Source organism: Anomaloglossus baeobatrachus, chromosome 7 (genome assembly GCF_048569485.1).
Source record: "Anomaloglossus baeobatrachus isolate aAnoBae1 chromosome 7, aAnoBae1.hap1, whole genome shotgun sequence".
In the NCBI taxonomy this organism is placed as follows: Eukaryota; Metazoa; Chordata; class Amphibia; order Anura; family Aromobatidae; genus Anomaloglossus; species Anomaloglossus baeobatrachus.
This window is the reverse complement of record NC_134359.1, coordinates 137,644,657-137,660,535: the sequence shown is the minus strand read 5'-3', so window position 1 is coordinate 137,660,535 and position 15,879 is coordinate 137,644,657. Positions and strand designations below refer to the sequence as shown.

General features: G+C 52.0%; 1 protein-coding gene across 1 annotated transcript in view; it reads right to left on the bottom strand.

Moving 5' to 3' along the window:
* The window catches only part of CREB1 (cAMP responsive element binding protein 1), a 105,881-nt gene that overhangs the window by 12,791 nt on the left and 77,211 nt on the right, over positions 1-15,879 (bottom strand). The window lies entirely within an intron of this gene.

Sequence of the window (15,879 nt, the reverse complement as noted above, 5' to 3'; positions counted from 1 at the left end):
GTACACAAAAGAACAACCAGCCCGAAGGGAACAGGGGCGGGTGCTGGGTCTCCCAATAGGAGCTAGAAGAAAAGGAATTTACGGTAAGTAAACAAAATTCCCTTCTTCTTTGTCGCTCCATTGGGAGACCCAGACAATTGGGACGTCCAAAAGCAGTCCCTGGGTGGGTAAAAGAATACCTCAATAAAAAGAGCCGAAAAACGACCCCCTCTTACAGGTGGGCAACCGCCGCCTGAAGGACTCGCCTACCTAGACTGGCGTCTGCCGAAGCATAGGTATGCACCTGATAGTGTTTCGTGAAAGTGTGCAGACTAGACCAGGTAGCTGCCTGACACACCTGCTGAGCCGTAGCCCGGTGCCGCAATGCCCAGGACGCACCCACGGCTCTGGTAGAATGGGCTTTCAGCCCCAAAGGAAGCGGAAGCCCAGAAGAACGGTAGGCTTCAAGAATCGGTTCCTTGATCCACCGAGCCAAAATTGACTTGGAAGCCTGCGAACCCTTACGCTGGCCAGCGACAAGGACAAAGAGCGCATCAGAACGGCGCAGGGGCGCCGTGCGAGACACGTAGAACCGGAGTGCTCTCACCAGATCTAATGAGTGCAAATCCTTTTCACATTGGTGAACTGGATTAGGGCAAAATGAAGGTAAGGAGATATCCTGATTGAGATGAAAAGGGGATACCACCTTAGGGAGAAATTCCGGGACCGGACGCAGAACCACCTTATCCTGGTGAAAAACCAGGAAGGGGGCTTTGCATGACAACGCTGCCAGCTCCGACACTCTACGGAGCGATGTAACTGCCACTAGAAATGCCACCTTCTGCGAAAGACGTGATAAAGAGACATCCCGCAGCGGCTCGAAAGGTGGTTTCTGAAGAGCCGTTAGCACCCTGTTAAGGTCCCAGGGTTCCAGCGGACGCTTGTAAGGTGGGACTATGTGGCAAACTCCCTGCAGGAACGTGTGGACCTGCGGAAGCCTGGCTAGACGCTTTTGAAAAAATACGGATAGCGCCGATACTTGTCCCTTGAGAGAGCCGAGAGACAAACCCTTGTCCATTCCGGATTGAAGGAATGAAAGAAAAGTGGGTAAGGAAAAAGGCGAGGGAGCAAAACCATTATCAGAGCACCAGGATAAGAAGATCCTCCAAGACCTGTGATAGATCTTGGCGGACGTTGGTTTCCTGGCCTGTCTCATGGTGGCAATGACATCTTGAGATAACCCTGAGGACGCTAGGAGCCAAGACTCAATGGCCACACAGTCAGGTTGAGGGCCACAGAATTCAGATGGAAAAGCGGCCCTTGTGACAGCAAGTCTGGGCGGTCTGGGAGCGCCCACGGTTGACCCACCGTGAGATGCCACAGATCCGGGTACCACGACCGCCTCGGCCAATCTGGAGCGACGAGAATGGCGCGACGACAGTCGGACCTAATTTTGCGCAGCACTCTGGGCAGCATCGCCAGAGGAGGAAATACATAAGGCAGTCGAAACTGCGACCAATCCTGAACTAATGCGTCCGCCGCCAGAGCTCTGTGATCTTGAGACCGTGCCATGAATGCCGTGACTTTGTTGTTGTGCCGTGACGCCATGAGATCGACGTCCGGCGTTCCCCAGCGGCGACAGATCTCTCGAAACACGTCTGGGTGAAGAGACCATTCCCCCGCATCCATGCCCTGACGACTGAGAAAGTCTGCTTCCCAGTTTTCTACGCCCGGGATGTGAACTGCGGAGATGATGGATGCTGTGGCTTCCACCCACAGCAGAATCCGCCGAACTTCCTGGAAGGCTTGCCGACTGCGTGTGCCGCCTTGGTGGTTGATGTATGCCACCGCCGTGGCGTTGTCCGACTGAATTCGGATCTGCCTGCCTTCCAGCCACGGCTGGAACGCTTTTAGGGCTAGATACACTGCCCTTATCTCCAGAACATTGATCTGAAGGGAGGACTCTGTCGGAGTCCAGGTTCCCTGAGCCCTGTGGTGGAGAAAAAACGCTCCCCACCCTGACAGACTCGCGTCCGTCGTGACCACAGCCCAGGATGGGGGCAGGAAGGATTTTCCCTGCGACAGAGAAGTGGGAAGAAGCCACCACTGAAGAGAGGTTTTGGCTGCAAGGGAAAGAGAGACGTTCCTGTCGAGGGACGTCGACCTCCTGTCCCATTTGCGGAGAATGTCCCATTGGAGTGGGCGCAGATGAAACTGCGCGAAGGGGACTGCCTCCATTGCTGCCACCATCTTCCCCAGGAAGTGCATGAGGCGCCTCAAGGGGTGTGACTGGCCCCGAAGAAGAGATTGCACCCCTGTCTGCAGCGAAAGCTGTTTGTCCAGCGGTAGCTTGACTATCGCTGAGAGAGTATGAAACTCCATCCCGAGGTAAGTCAGTGATTGGGTCGGTGTCAACTTGGACTTTGGAAAATTGATGATCCACCCGAACCGCTGGAGAGTCTCCAGAGCGACGGTCAGGCTGTGTTGACACGCCACCCGGGAGGGTGCCCTGACTAGGAGATCGTCTAAGTAAGGGATCACCGAGTGGCCCTGAGAGTGTAGGACCGCCACAACGGATGCCATGACCTTGGTGAAGACCCGTGGGGCTGTCGCCAGGCCGAAAGGCAGTGCCACGAACTGAAGGTGTTCGTCCCCGATGGCGAAACGCAGGAAGCGTTGATGCTCGGGTGCGATCGGCACATGGAGATAAGCATCCTTGATGTCGATTGATGCTAGGAAGTCTCCTTGTGACATCGAAGCGATGACCGAGCGGAGAGATTCCATCCGAAACCATCTGGTGCTCACATGCCTGTTGAGCAGTTTGAGGTCCAGAACGGGACGGAATGATCCGTCCTTCTTTGGCACCACGAACAAGCTGGAGTAGAAACCGTGACCATGTTCCTGAGGGGGAACGGGAATCACCACTCCTTCTGACTTCAGGACGCCCACAGCCTGAAAAAGTGCGCCGGCCCGAGATGGGGGCGCAGATGTTCTGAAGAAACGAGTCGGAGGAAGAGAGCTGAACTCTATCCTGTAACCGTGAGACAGAATGTCTCTCACCCATCGGTCTTGGACATGTGGCCACCAGGCGTCGCAAAAGCGGGAGAGCCTGCCACAGACCGAGGATGCGGTTTGGGGAGGCCGAAAGTCATGAGGAGGCCGCCTTGGAGGCAGTGCCTCCGGCGGTTTTTTGGGGACATGACTTAGACCGCCACGCATAAGAGTTCCTCTGGCCCTTCTCTAGCCTGATGGACGAGGAGGATTGGGACTTGGCTGAGGGCCGAAAGGACCGAAACCTCAATTGTATTTTCCGTTGCTGAGGTCTCTTCGGTTTGGACTGGGGTAAGGACGAGTCCTTTCCCTTGGATTTCTTAATAATTTCATCCAATCGCTCGCCAAACAATCGGTCGCCAGAAAACGGCAAACCGGTTAAGAACTTCTTGGAAGCAGAGTCTGCCTTCCATTCGCGTAGCCACATGGCCCTGCGGACTGCCACCAAATTAGCGGATGCTACCGCTGTACGGCTAGCAGAGTCCAGGACGGCGTTCATGGCGTAGGACGAAAAAGCCGACGCCTGAGAAGTCAAAGACGCAACTTGCGGAGCAGAATTACGTGTGACCGCATTAATCTCAGACAGACAAGCTGTGATAGCTTGGAGTGCCCACACGGCTGCAAAGGCCGGGGCAAAAGACGCGCCTGTGGCTTCATAGATGGATTTTACCAGGAGCTCTATCTGCCTGTCAGTGGCATCCTTGAGCGATGAGCCATCTGCAACTGATACTACAGATCTAGCCGCCAGTCTAGAGACTGGAGGATCCACCTTGGGACATTGAGCCCAACCCTTAACTACGTTAGAGGGGAAGGGGTAACGTGTGTCATTAAGGCGCTTAGTAAAGCGCTTGTCCGGAAATGCTCTGTGCTTCTGGACAGCATCTCTGAAGTTAGAGTGATCGAAAAACGCACTCAGTGTACGTTTGGGAAACCTAAACTGGTGTTTCTCCTGCTGCGAAGCCGACTCCTCTATAGGTGGAGTTGGGGGAGAAAGATCTAGCACCTGGTTGATGGACGCTATAAGGTCATTTACTATGGCGTCCCCTTCAGGTGTATCAAGATTGAGAGCAACGTCAGGGTCAGAGCCCTGAGCTGCGACGTCCGCCTCATCCTCCAGAGAGTCCTCAAGCTGAGACCCCGAGCAGCGTGAGTAAGTCGGGGAAGATTCCCAGCGAGCCCGCTTATCCGGTCTGGGACTGTGGTCCGTGCCGGAGTCCTCCACGTGAGACCTGGGGGCCACCCCGGGAGCACGCTGCGGCGCAGACCGAGAGGGGCCTGGAGGCGAAGATCCAACAGTGCCCGGGGCCTGTGTAAGGACCGATCTGGACTGCAAGGCTTCTAGTAGCTTGGCAGACCATTTGTCCATAGACTGAGCCATGGACTGTGAAAGCGACTCAGAGAGTTCCTCAGCAAAAACTGCAAACTCTGACCCTGCCACCTGGACAGGGGAAGCAGGCGGGTCTGCCTGAGCCGAGGGTCCCACTAGTGCCCGAGGCTCCGGCTGAGCAAGTGCAACAGGGGCCGAGCATTGCTCACAGTGAGGGTAGGTGGAACCTGCAGGTAACATAGCCGCACAAGAGGTACAGGTTGCAAAATAACCCTTTGCCTTAGCGCCCTTGCTCCTTGTGGAAGACATGCTGTTGTCTCCTAGGAGAGTGATCACTGAGGGTATATAGCCAAAAGCAAAACAACTCGGCCGAACAGAGAAAATATATACAAATTATATATATATATATATATATATATATATATATATATATATATATATATATATATATATATATATATATATTATATATATATATACTTCGGCACCCTAGGGGGACCAGCACCGGGTGACCGGTGTGGCTTACCGACCGCCCAAAGCGGTGTGTGTCAACCAGATTCCCTGCCTTGGGTCTCCCAGAGCTGCAGAGCTCGTTCCTGAAATCCTCCACCGGCAGAATGTGTTGTAAAAAATGGCTGCCGGAGCTCTCAGGGGAGGAGGGAGCCGTGGGCGGCGACTAGTAAAGTGCGGGAATCTGGTGCCCCACAGTGATCAGTGAGGGGGGGGAGGAAACCTAAAGTATGCTCCAGCCCTCACTGCCGACGTCAGGTCGACCGTCCCGCCCTTACCCCTGACTGGCAGGCCCGGGGGCGGGAGTTATGGTACTAGGCCGCATGAAGCCGGGGACTAAATTTAATACCGCGGCCGACAAACAGGCGCGGTCGGCGCGGAAGTCCCGGTCGTCACAAAACCAGCAGCAGCTGCAGCGTCTGTGAAACAAGTGCTCCATGCACCGTCCCCATGGGGACACAGAGTACCTTTAGATGCAGGGCCCTGTCCCTGATGATACAAAGTCTCCTGTCCGGCAGATTCCCACAGGGGCTGCGGAGGGAGCCCGGTCCCAGTGAATGGATGACCGGTTAGGATCCCACTTCTCCCAGAGCCTCTAAGGGATGGTGAAGGAAAACGGCATGTGGCTCCAGCCTCTGTACCCGCAATGGGTACCTCAACCTTAACAGCACCGCCGACTTAGTGGGGTGAGAAGGGAGCATGCCGGGGGCCCTCTTTTCTTCCAACCGATAAAATCAGCAGCTGCTGCTGACTAAAATGGGAGCATGAGTGGATGTGTGCCTCCTTCCACACAAAGCATAAAACTGAGGAGCCCGTGATGCACGGGAGGGTGTATAGGCAGAGGGGAGGGGTTACACTTTTTAAAGTGTAATACTTTGTGTGGCCTCCGGAGGCAGAAGCTATACACCCAATTGTCTGGGTCTCCCAATGGAGCGACAAAGAAATGAGAACGTTACGGGTCACGGAATATGGCGTAAAATGTGCGCCACTTTTTTCGGACAAACTTTTGATTTTTTTTAACCCCTTAATAAAAGTAAACCTATACATGTTTGGTGTCTAAGAACTCGCACCGACCTGAGGCATCACACCCACATATCAGTTTTACCATATAGTGAACACAGTGAATAAAATATCTAAAAAACAATAGTGTATCGCACTTTTTTTGCAATTTTTTCTCAGTTTTCCAGTACACTATATGGTAAAACTTCTGGCTTCATTTAAAAGTACAGCTCGTTTCGCAAAAAATGAGCCCTCACATGAGCATATTGACTGAAAAATAAAAAAGTTACGTCTCTCGGAAGAAGAATGGTGGAAAAAAATACGGAAAGCGAAAAATTGGCTAGTCGTGAAGGGGTTAAGAGAAGACACTAATGTCAATAGAGACACTTATCTCTTAAATGTAACATAACTAGCCATACTGTTTACACCAGTATTTCTCAAATTATGAGGTTGGCCTCACCAGAGGTGCAGGCTAGTAGGTGACGGGCAGCGGAGGAGGCAGTTTTCATAGCAAAGATCATACAATGCAGTCCTTTCCACAGTGTAGAAAAAGAATAACATGATTGCTGGCCATTTTATGGCTTCTATCTCGAATTTCTAAGTTTTTTCCTTCTGCATTAGAGGCCCCAGTAGCTTCTCTATGTTTATGCTTCTGTCCTCCTTTCCTATCCATAGAGTTCAATATGCAGCAGGTGTAATTTGATCCTTCAGTGAAGACAGATCTGTAGACTGATTTGAGCAGTTTTTGATACTGAATAATTCATGCAGGGAAGAAGGGAATTTTGTTTACTTACCGTAAATTCCTTTTCTTCTAGCTCCAATTGGGAGACCCAGACAATTGGGTGTATAGCTTCTGCCTCCGGAGGCCACACAAAGTATTACACTTAAAAGTGTAAGCCCCTCCCCTCTGCCTATACACCCCCCCGTGCATCACGGGCTCCTCAGTTTTGGTGCAAAAGCAGGAAGGAGGAAACATATAAATTGGTCTATGGTAAATTCAATCCGAAGGATGTTCGGAGAACTGAAAACCATGAACCCAGAACAGTTCAACATGAACAACATGTGTACACAAAAGAACAACAGCCCGAAGGGAACAGGGGCGGGTGCTGGGTCTCCCAATTGGAGCTAGAAGAAAAGGAATTTACGGTAAGTAAACAAAATTCCCTTCTTCTTTGTCGCTCCATTGGGAGACCCAGACAATTGGGACGTCCAAAAGCAGTCCCTGGGTGGGTAAAAGAATACCTCGGTAATAGAGCCGTAACACGGCCCCTTCCTACAGGTGGGCAATCGCCGCCTGAAGGACTCGCCTACCTAGGCTGGCATCTGCCGAAGCGTAGGTATGCACCTGATAGTGTTTCGTGAAAGTGTGCAGACTCGACCAGGTAGCCGCCTGACACACCTGCTGAGCCGTAGCCTGGTGCCGCAATGCCCAGGACGCACCCACGGCTCTGGTAGAATGGGCTTTCAGCCCTGACGGAACCGGAAGCCCAGAAGAACGGTAGGCTTCAAGAATTGGTTCCTTGATCCACCGAGCCAAGGTTGACTTGGAAGCCTGCGACCCTTTACGCTGGCCAGCGACAAGGACAAAGAGCGCATCCGAGCGGCGCAGGGGCGCCGTACGAGAAATGTAGAGTCTGAGTGCTCTCACAAGATCTAACAAGTGCAAATCCTTTTCACATTGGTGAACTGGATGGCAAAAAGAAGGTAAGGAGATATCCTGATTGAGATGAAAAGGGGATACCACCTTAGGGAGAAAATCCGGAACCGGACGCAGAACCACCTTGTCCTGGTGAAACACCAGGAAGGGGGCCTTGCAAGACAGTGCAGCTAGCTCAGACGCTCTCCGAAGTGATGTGACTGCCACTAGGAAGACCACCTTCTGCGAGAGACGTGATAGAGAAATATCTCTCATTGGCTCGAAAGGTGGTTTCTGAAGAGCCGTTAGCACCCTGTTCAGATCCCAGGGTTCTAGCGGACGCTTGTAAGGAGGGACTATGTGGCAAACCCCCTGCAGGAACAGGCGTACCTGCGGGAGCCTGGCTAGACGCTTTTGAAAAAACACAGAGAGCGCCGAGACTTGTCCCTTAAGAGAGCCGAGAGACAAACCCTTTTCCATTCCGGATTGAAGGAATGACAGAAAAGTGGGCAAGGCAAATGGCCAGGGAGTAAAACCCTGATCAGAGCACCAGGATAAGAAGATCCTCCACGTCCTGTGGTAGATCTTGGCTGACGTTGGTTTCCTGGCCTGTCTCATAGTGGCAATGACCTCTTGAGATAACCCTGAAGACGCTAGGATCCAGGACTCAATGGCCACACAGTCAGGTTGAGGGCCGCAGAATTCAGATGGAAAAATGGCCCTTGAGACAGCAAGTCTGGTCGGTCTGGTAGTGCCCACGGTTGACCCACCGTGAGATGCCACAGATCCGGGTACCACGACCTCCTCGGCCAGTCTGGGGCGATGAGGATGGCGCGGCGGCAGTCGGACCTGATCTTGCGTAATACTCTGGGCAGCAGTGCCAGAGGAGGAAAGACATAAGGCAGTCGAAACTGCGACCAATCCTGAACTAATGCGTCTGCCGCCAGCGCTCTGTGATCTTGAGACCGTGCCATGAATGCCGGGACCTTGTTGTTGTGCCGGGACGCCATTAGGTCGACGTCCGGCTTCCCCCAGCGGCAACAGATCTCTTGAAACACGTCCGGGTGAAGAGACCATTCCCCTGCGTCCATGCCCTGGCGACTTAGAAAGTCTGCTTCCCAGTTTTCTACGCCCGGGATGTGAACTGCGGAGATGATGGATGCTGTGGCTTCCACCCACAGCAGAATCCACCGAACTTCCTGGAAGGCTTGCCGACTGCGTGTGCCGCCTTGGTGGTTGATGTATGCCACCGCCGTGGCGTTGTCCGACTGAATTCGGATCTGCCTGCCTTCCAGCCACGGCTGGAACGCTTTTAGGGCTAGATACACTGCCCTTATCTCCAGAACATTGATCTGAAGGGAGGACTCTGGCTGAGTCCAGGTACCCTGAGCCATGTGGTGGAGGAAGACCGCTCCCCACCCTGACAGACTCGCGTCCGTCGTGACCACAGCCCAGGATGGGGGCAGGAATGATTTCCCCTTCGACAAAGAAGTGGGAAGCAGCCACCACTGAAGGGAGGCCTTGGCTGCCCGAGAAAGGGAGACGTTCCTGTCGAGGGACGTCGACTTCCTGTCCCATTTGCGGAGAATGTCCCATTGAAGTGGACGCAGATGAAACTGCGCAAATGGAACTGCCTCCATTGCTGCCACCATCTTCCCTAGGAAGTGCATGAGGCGCCTCAAGGGGTGCGACTGGGCTCGAAGTAGAGATTGCACCCCTGTCCGTAGTGAACGCTGCTTGTCCAGTGGAAGTTTCACTATCGCTGGGAGAGTATGAAACTCCATCCCGAGATATGTCAGCGATTGGGTCGGTGTCAGTTTTGACTTTGGGAAATTGATGATCCACCCGAACCTCTGGAGAGTCTCCAGAGCAATGTTCAGGCTGTGTTGGCATGCCACCCGAGAGGGGGCCTTGACAAGAAGATCGTCTAAGTAAGGGATCACTGAGTGTCCCTGAGAGTGTAGGACTGCTACCACTGTTGCCATGACCTTGGTGAAGACCCGTGGGGCTGTTGCCAGGCCGAAAGGCAGTGCCACGAACTGAAGGTGTTCGTCCCCGATGGCGAAACGCAGGAAGCGCTGATGCTCTGGTGCAATTGGCACGTGGAGATAAGCATCCCTGATGTCGATCGATGCTAGGAAGTCTCCTTGGGACATCGAGGCAATGACGGAGCGGAGAGATTCCATCCGGAACCCCCTGGTTTTCACGTGTCTGTTGAGCAGTTTGAGGTCCAGAACGGGACGGAAAGATCCGTCCTTTTTTGGCACCACAAAGAAGTTGGAGTAAAAACCGTGACCCCATTGCTGAAGGGGGACAGGGATAACCACTCCTTCTGCCTTCAGAGTGCTCACCGCCTGAAGAAGAGCCTCGGCTCGCTCGGGGGGGGCGGAGATGTTCTGAAGAAACGAGTCGGAGGACGAGAACTGAACTCTATCCTGTAACCGTGAGACAGAATGTCTCTCACCCATCGGTCTTGGACATGTGGCAACCAGGCGTCGCAAAAGCGGGAGAGCCTGCCACCGACCGAGGATGCGGTTTGGGGAGGCCGAAAGTCATGAGGAGGCCGCTTTGGGGGCGGTTCCTCCGGCGGTCTTTTTAGGACGTGACTTAGACCGCCATGAATCAGAGTTCCTCTGACCCTTCTGTGGCCTGTTGGACGAGGAGAATTGAGACCTGGCTGATGGCCGAAAGGACCGAAACCTCGATTGTACCTTCCGTTGTTGAGGTCTGTTTGGTTTGGACTGGGGTAAGGACGAGTCCTTTCCCTTGGATTGTTTAATGATTTCATCCAATTGCTCGCCAAACAGGCGATCGCCAGAAAATGGCAAACCGGTTAAAAACTTTTTGGAAGCAGAGTCTGCCTTCCATTCACGTAGCCACATGGCCCTGCGGACTGCCACTGATGTGGCGGATGCTACCGCCGTACGGCTCGCAGAGTCCAGGACAGCATTCATGGCGTAGGACGCAAACGCCGACGCCTGAGAGGTTAAGGACACAACCTGCGGAGTAGCGGCACGTGTGACTGCATTAATCTCAGACTGACAAGCTGAGATAGCTTGAGTGCCCATACGGCTGCAAATGCCGGAGCAAAGGACGCGCCGATAGCCTCATAGATGGATTTCATCAGGAGCTCTATCTGCCTGTCAGTGGCATCCTTGAGTGATGCACCATCTGCCACTGCAACTATGGATCTGGCCGCCAGTCTGGAGACTGGAGGATCCACCTTGGGACACTGAGCCCAACCCTTGACTACGTCAGAGGGGAAGGGATAACGTGTGTCATTAAGGCGCTTAGTAAAGCGCTTATCCGGAAAAGCTCGGTGTTTCTGGACTGTATCTCTGAAGTCGGAGTGATCAAGAAATGCACTCCGTGTACGTTTGGGAAACCTAAAATGGAATTTCTCCTGCTGAGAAGCTGACTCCTCAATCGGAGGGGCTGGAGGAGAAAGGTCTAACACCTGATTGATGGACGCTATAAGGTCGTTTACTATGGCGTCCCCTTCAGGCGTATCAAGGTTGAGAGCGGCGTCAGGATCAGAGCCCTGATCTGCCACCTCCGCTTCATCCTCCAGAGAGTCCTCATGCTGAGACCCTGAACAGTGTGATGAAGTCGAGGGAAGCTCCCAGCGAGCCCGCTTAGTCGGTCTGGGACTGCGGTCCGTGTCGGAGTCCTCACCGTGGGACATATGAGTCGACCCAGGAAGCACTCTGCTGTGCCGAGCGAGGGGGGGCTGGGAGCAATGATTCAACAGTGCCCGGGGCCTGTGTTACCGGTCTGGACTGCAAAGCTTCTAGTATCTTAGCAGACCATCTATCCATAGACTCAGAAAGTTTGTCAGCAAATACTGCAAACTCTGTCCCTGTCACCTGGACAGTGGGAGCCGGCGGTTCCACCTGGGCCGAGGGTCCCACCAGTGGCTGAGACTCCGGCTGAGTGAGTGTCACAGGGGCCGAGCATTGCACACAATGAGGGTAGGTGGAACCTGAAGGTAGCATTGCCGCACATGAGGTACAGGTTGCAAAGTAAGCCTGTGCCTTGGCACCCTTGCTTTTTGCGGACGACATGCTGTTGTCTCCTCTTAGCGTAATCAGAGAGGGTATATAGCCAAAAGCAAATAGTGCAGCCGTACAGAGTAAATGTATACAATATAAGCATATAAATATACACTTCGGCACCCGGGGGGGCCAGCACCTAGTAACAGGTGCGGCTTACCGACCGCCCTCAGCGGTTGTGTGACCACCAGATTCCCTGCCTGGGCCTCCCAGAGCTGTGGAGCTCGGTGGTGTCTCCCCTCTGAAGTTCTCCAGCGTCAGACGTGCTGATAGGAATGGCTGCCAGCGTTCTGAGAGGAGGAGGGAGCCGTGGGCGTGCCTCAGAAAGTGCGGGAATCTGGTGCCCCACGGTGCTCAGTGAGGGGGGAGGAGGATACTAAGTATGCTCCAGCCCTCAGCGCTGACGTCCAGTGCAGCGTCCCGCCCTTACCCCTGACTGGCAGGCCCGGGGGCGGGAGTATGCGGTAGTAGGCCGCAAAAGCCGGGGACTATAGTTATAAGCGCGGCCGGCAAACAAGCGCGGTCAGCGCGGTAGTCCCGGCGCACAAACACACCCAGCAGCTGCTGCAGCGTCCATTACACAGGCGCTCTATGCGCCGTCCCCAAGGGGACACAGAGTACCTCAGAGTAGCAGGGCCTTGTCCCTGATGATACCCGGCTCCTGTCCAGCAGATTCCTCCAGGGGCTGCGGAGGGAGCCCGGTCCCAGAGCATGGTGACCGGTTAGGATCCCACTTCACCCAGAGCCCCTAAGGGATGGGGAAGGAAAACAGCATGTGGCTCCAGCCTTTGTACCCGCAATGGGTACCTCAACCTTAACAGCACCGCCGACCAGAGTGGGGTGAGAAGGGAGCATGCCGGGGGCCCTGTTATGGGCCCTCTTTTCTTCCATCCGATATAGTCAGCAGCTGCCGCTGACTAAATTGTGGAGCTTGCATGGAAGTGTGCCTCCTTCAACACAAAGCATAAAAACTGAGGAGCCCGTGATGCACGGGGGGGTGTATAGGCAGAGGGGAGGGGCTTACACTTTTAAGTGTAATACTTTGTGTGGCCTCCGGAGGCAGAAGCTATACACCCAATTGTCTGGGTCTCCCAATGGAGCGACAAAGAAAAAAGAATTACTGTAACTGATAAGGGGGAAAAATAAAATATGTTACAAAGATTCTTCTCTTGACAATCATATTAAAGTACAGTTACTATTTAAAGGAAAAGCCACCACACAAGAGACACTTGTCAGAACGATTCAGAAATTAAATGTCTTTTCATCCAGAACTAGATCTACCAACTGACTTGGAGCACATACTGCCACTCATATTAGACATTCAAAAATCTTACTTTCCTCCTATACTATTTTGGGGAAGTTGGTATAGCATATACTGCAGACACTCACGTCGGTTTTCCCATCTATTAAAAATGTCCTTTGGTTGGTAAACGTGGAAAAGGGAATACAGTATACCTGCAAAGGAATTGTATCCTTAAATTTGAAAAGATGTGGATAGAGGATTCTGGTCTGGCATCTAGAGATTTGTTTAGTTTGCGATTGGCTTGTTTTAACCCGTGGCAGGAAAGCGTGACCCGCTGAGTTAACTTGCATATTGTTATTCTAACCCCCATGATTGTGATTACCCTTTAGTTCATAACGGGCAAAAGCATTATCAGATGCTGTGGGAATGACAATGATCCCTTCTCTCTTACCTACTTTTTGTTGTAATCACCTTAAACAAGCTTCAACCTCCTATTATGTGCCATGATTATTTAACGAGTGTCTGTTGGGTGGGTTGGGAGTTTAGGGGTCTGACAGCCCTGTTTTTGTGTATTGTTTATGTGTTGAAAAAGCTTCAATAAAAAACATTTTGGTTTAAAAAAACAAAACAAATGTCCTTAAGGCCCTGTGCGCACTAGGCGTTTTTGCCCGCGGATTTACCCTCGGTTTTGCTGCGGAAAATTTCTTGAGAAATCTTTGAAATCTTTCTGCAGACATTTCCCAGCAAAACCTATGGGAAAAAAATAGCTGTGCGCACACTGCGTTTTTTTCTCAAGAAAATTCTTTGTGAAGATTTTCTTGAGAAAATTTCTTGAGAAAATGTGCATGTCACTTCTTTTCCGCAGGTACCTGCGGAATACCCCCGGTATTTCACTCCATTCACTAATGTAATCGCGAAATTCCGGGGGTATACCGCAGGTAGCAAATGATATGCGGTATACCCCCGGTATAGCCGCGATTTACCTGCGGTAATGTACATCGCTGCCTGCGGTTTTGCAGGGAGTGATGTCATTATACACCAAAAAACTGAGCTGTGACAATTGTTCAATAAACATGCAACATTACAAGCATGTGAATTGCAGCCTCAAGACTAGAAAAAAACCAAGGAGAAAATTGTAGAAAAAATACCCTGACTATAAATAAATAAATTGCAAGTGCTTAATAAACAGGGTACTTAGTATATACATTTTTGCAAAAAGGTAAGAAGCTGTCTCACCTCGTCACGGTGTACCCATCTGAGACAGTCCCTAACCTACTAAAGTTAAAAACATATTCTGTACCTGACTTGTGTCATGTCAAAACTTCAATATGGATGGTAAAGTGGTTAGCTGGGTCCCAGATTAAATACACAGCAAAAAGTGAGAAGCAGGTAATTGTTCAGCCTCAGTATCAGGAGGGCTGCACCCCCAACTTGCATTAAAGCAAGATAACAGACAAAATTGCACAGAAGCGCTTCCGTGTGACCTCCAGGTGCCCGTGCAGTCTGTGTCCCGCTCCGGCCCCGCGGCTGCCTGCCCTGCAGTGTCAGTGTCAGTGTCTGCCCGCAGTGTCAACAGCTTGTCACGCTGCAGCGCAGGCAGACACTGACACACAGCAGTGCGTGCAGCCGCGGGGATGACGGGCGCTGCTCTAAGGAGGTGAGATGTGATCATTACCTGCGGTGACGATCTCCTGCCTCCTGACGTCACCGCTGTCACTGCTGTCTATGCCCGTGGCCCGAGACTGCCACTAGCGGTGACGTCACGGGCTCTCGCGATACTGCTGAGAACGTGGCGGGCATAGAAGGCAGTGACAGCGCTGATGGCAGGACTGCAGGAGATCATCACAGCAGGTAATGATCTCATCTAACCTCCTGGTGGTGGCAGCGCTCGTCATCCCCTGCAGTGACCTGGGCTGACTGTTGATGTTAGCTCAGGTCACTGCATTACTCTCCCAGCCAATGGGGAACCTTCTGTTCTTCACTTACTGGGACAGTGACTGTGGTATGGATCGTCGTGGGACCCCCCCCTTATTGGATTATGCCGGACCCGGATTTGATTGTTCTTGTCAATAAATTGGTGAAAGAGGGAATGTGGGGAGTGTTTTTTCAAATAAAACTTTTTTTGTTGTCTGTTTTTTATTTCTTACTGACTGGGTTGGTGATGTCGGGTATCTGATAGACGCGTGACATCATGAACCCCAGGGCTTGATGCCAGGTCACATTACACATCTGGCATCAACCCCATATATTACCCCGTTTGCCACCGCACCAGGGCAACGGGATGAGTTGGGGCGAAGCGCCAGGACTGGCACGTCTAATTGTATGTGCCACTTCTGGGGCGGCTGCAGCCTGCTATTTTTAGGCTGGGGAGTGTCCAATAACAGTGGACCTCCCTAGTCTGAGAATATCAGACCCCAGCTGTCCGCTTTACCTTGACTGGTGATCCAATATGGGGGGGACCCCACGTTTTTTGTTTTAAATTATTTATTTAATGTAAAATAACAGCGTGAGGTGCCCTCTGTTTTGGATTACCAGACAAGGTGAAGCTGCCAGCTGTGGTCTGCAGGCTGCAGCCGTCTGCTTTACCCTAGCTGGCTACAAAAGATGGGGGGACCTCACGTCATTTTTTTTTTTTAATTATTTATTTATTTTTTGGCTAAATACAAGGCTAGGCACCCTTTAGTGCCACATGAAAGTCACTAAAGGGTGCCAGCTTAGAATATGCAGGGGGGTGGGACATTATATAGATCTTTCTCATCTATCTATTCATCTGTAATCCATCTTTCCCTCTATCCATTATCTGTCTATCTATCGATTATCTATCCATTATCTATATTATTTATTGCAGTTCAGCATAAAAAACCCGCAGGGACCAACCTGCGGAAAAACCGCGGCAAAACCGCATGCGTTTTACCCGCGGTTTTGGTGCGGTTTTTTACCGCAGGTGCGGTAATTTTCAACTCCCAGAAGTTTCTCAAGAAATTTTCTTGAGAAAAATCACTTTTCTAGTGCGCACATAGCCTTAGTGCTATATTGTTGGATGTGATGAAGTTGGCTCATCATGTTCTACACCTATTTCAAG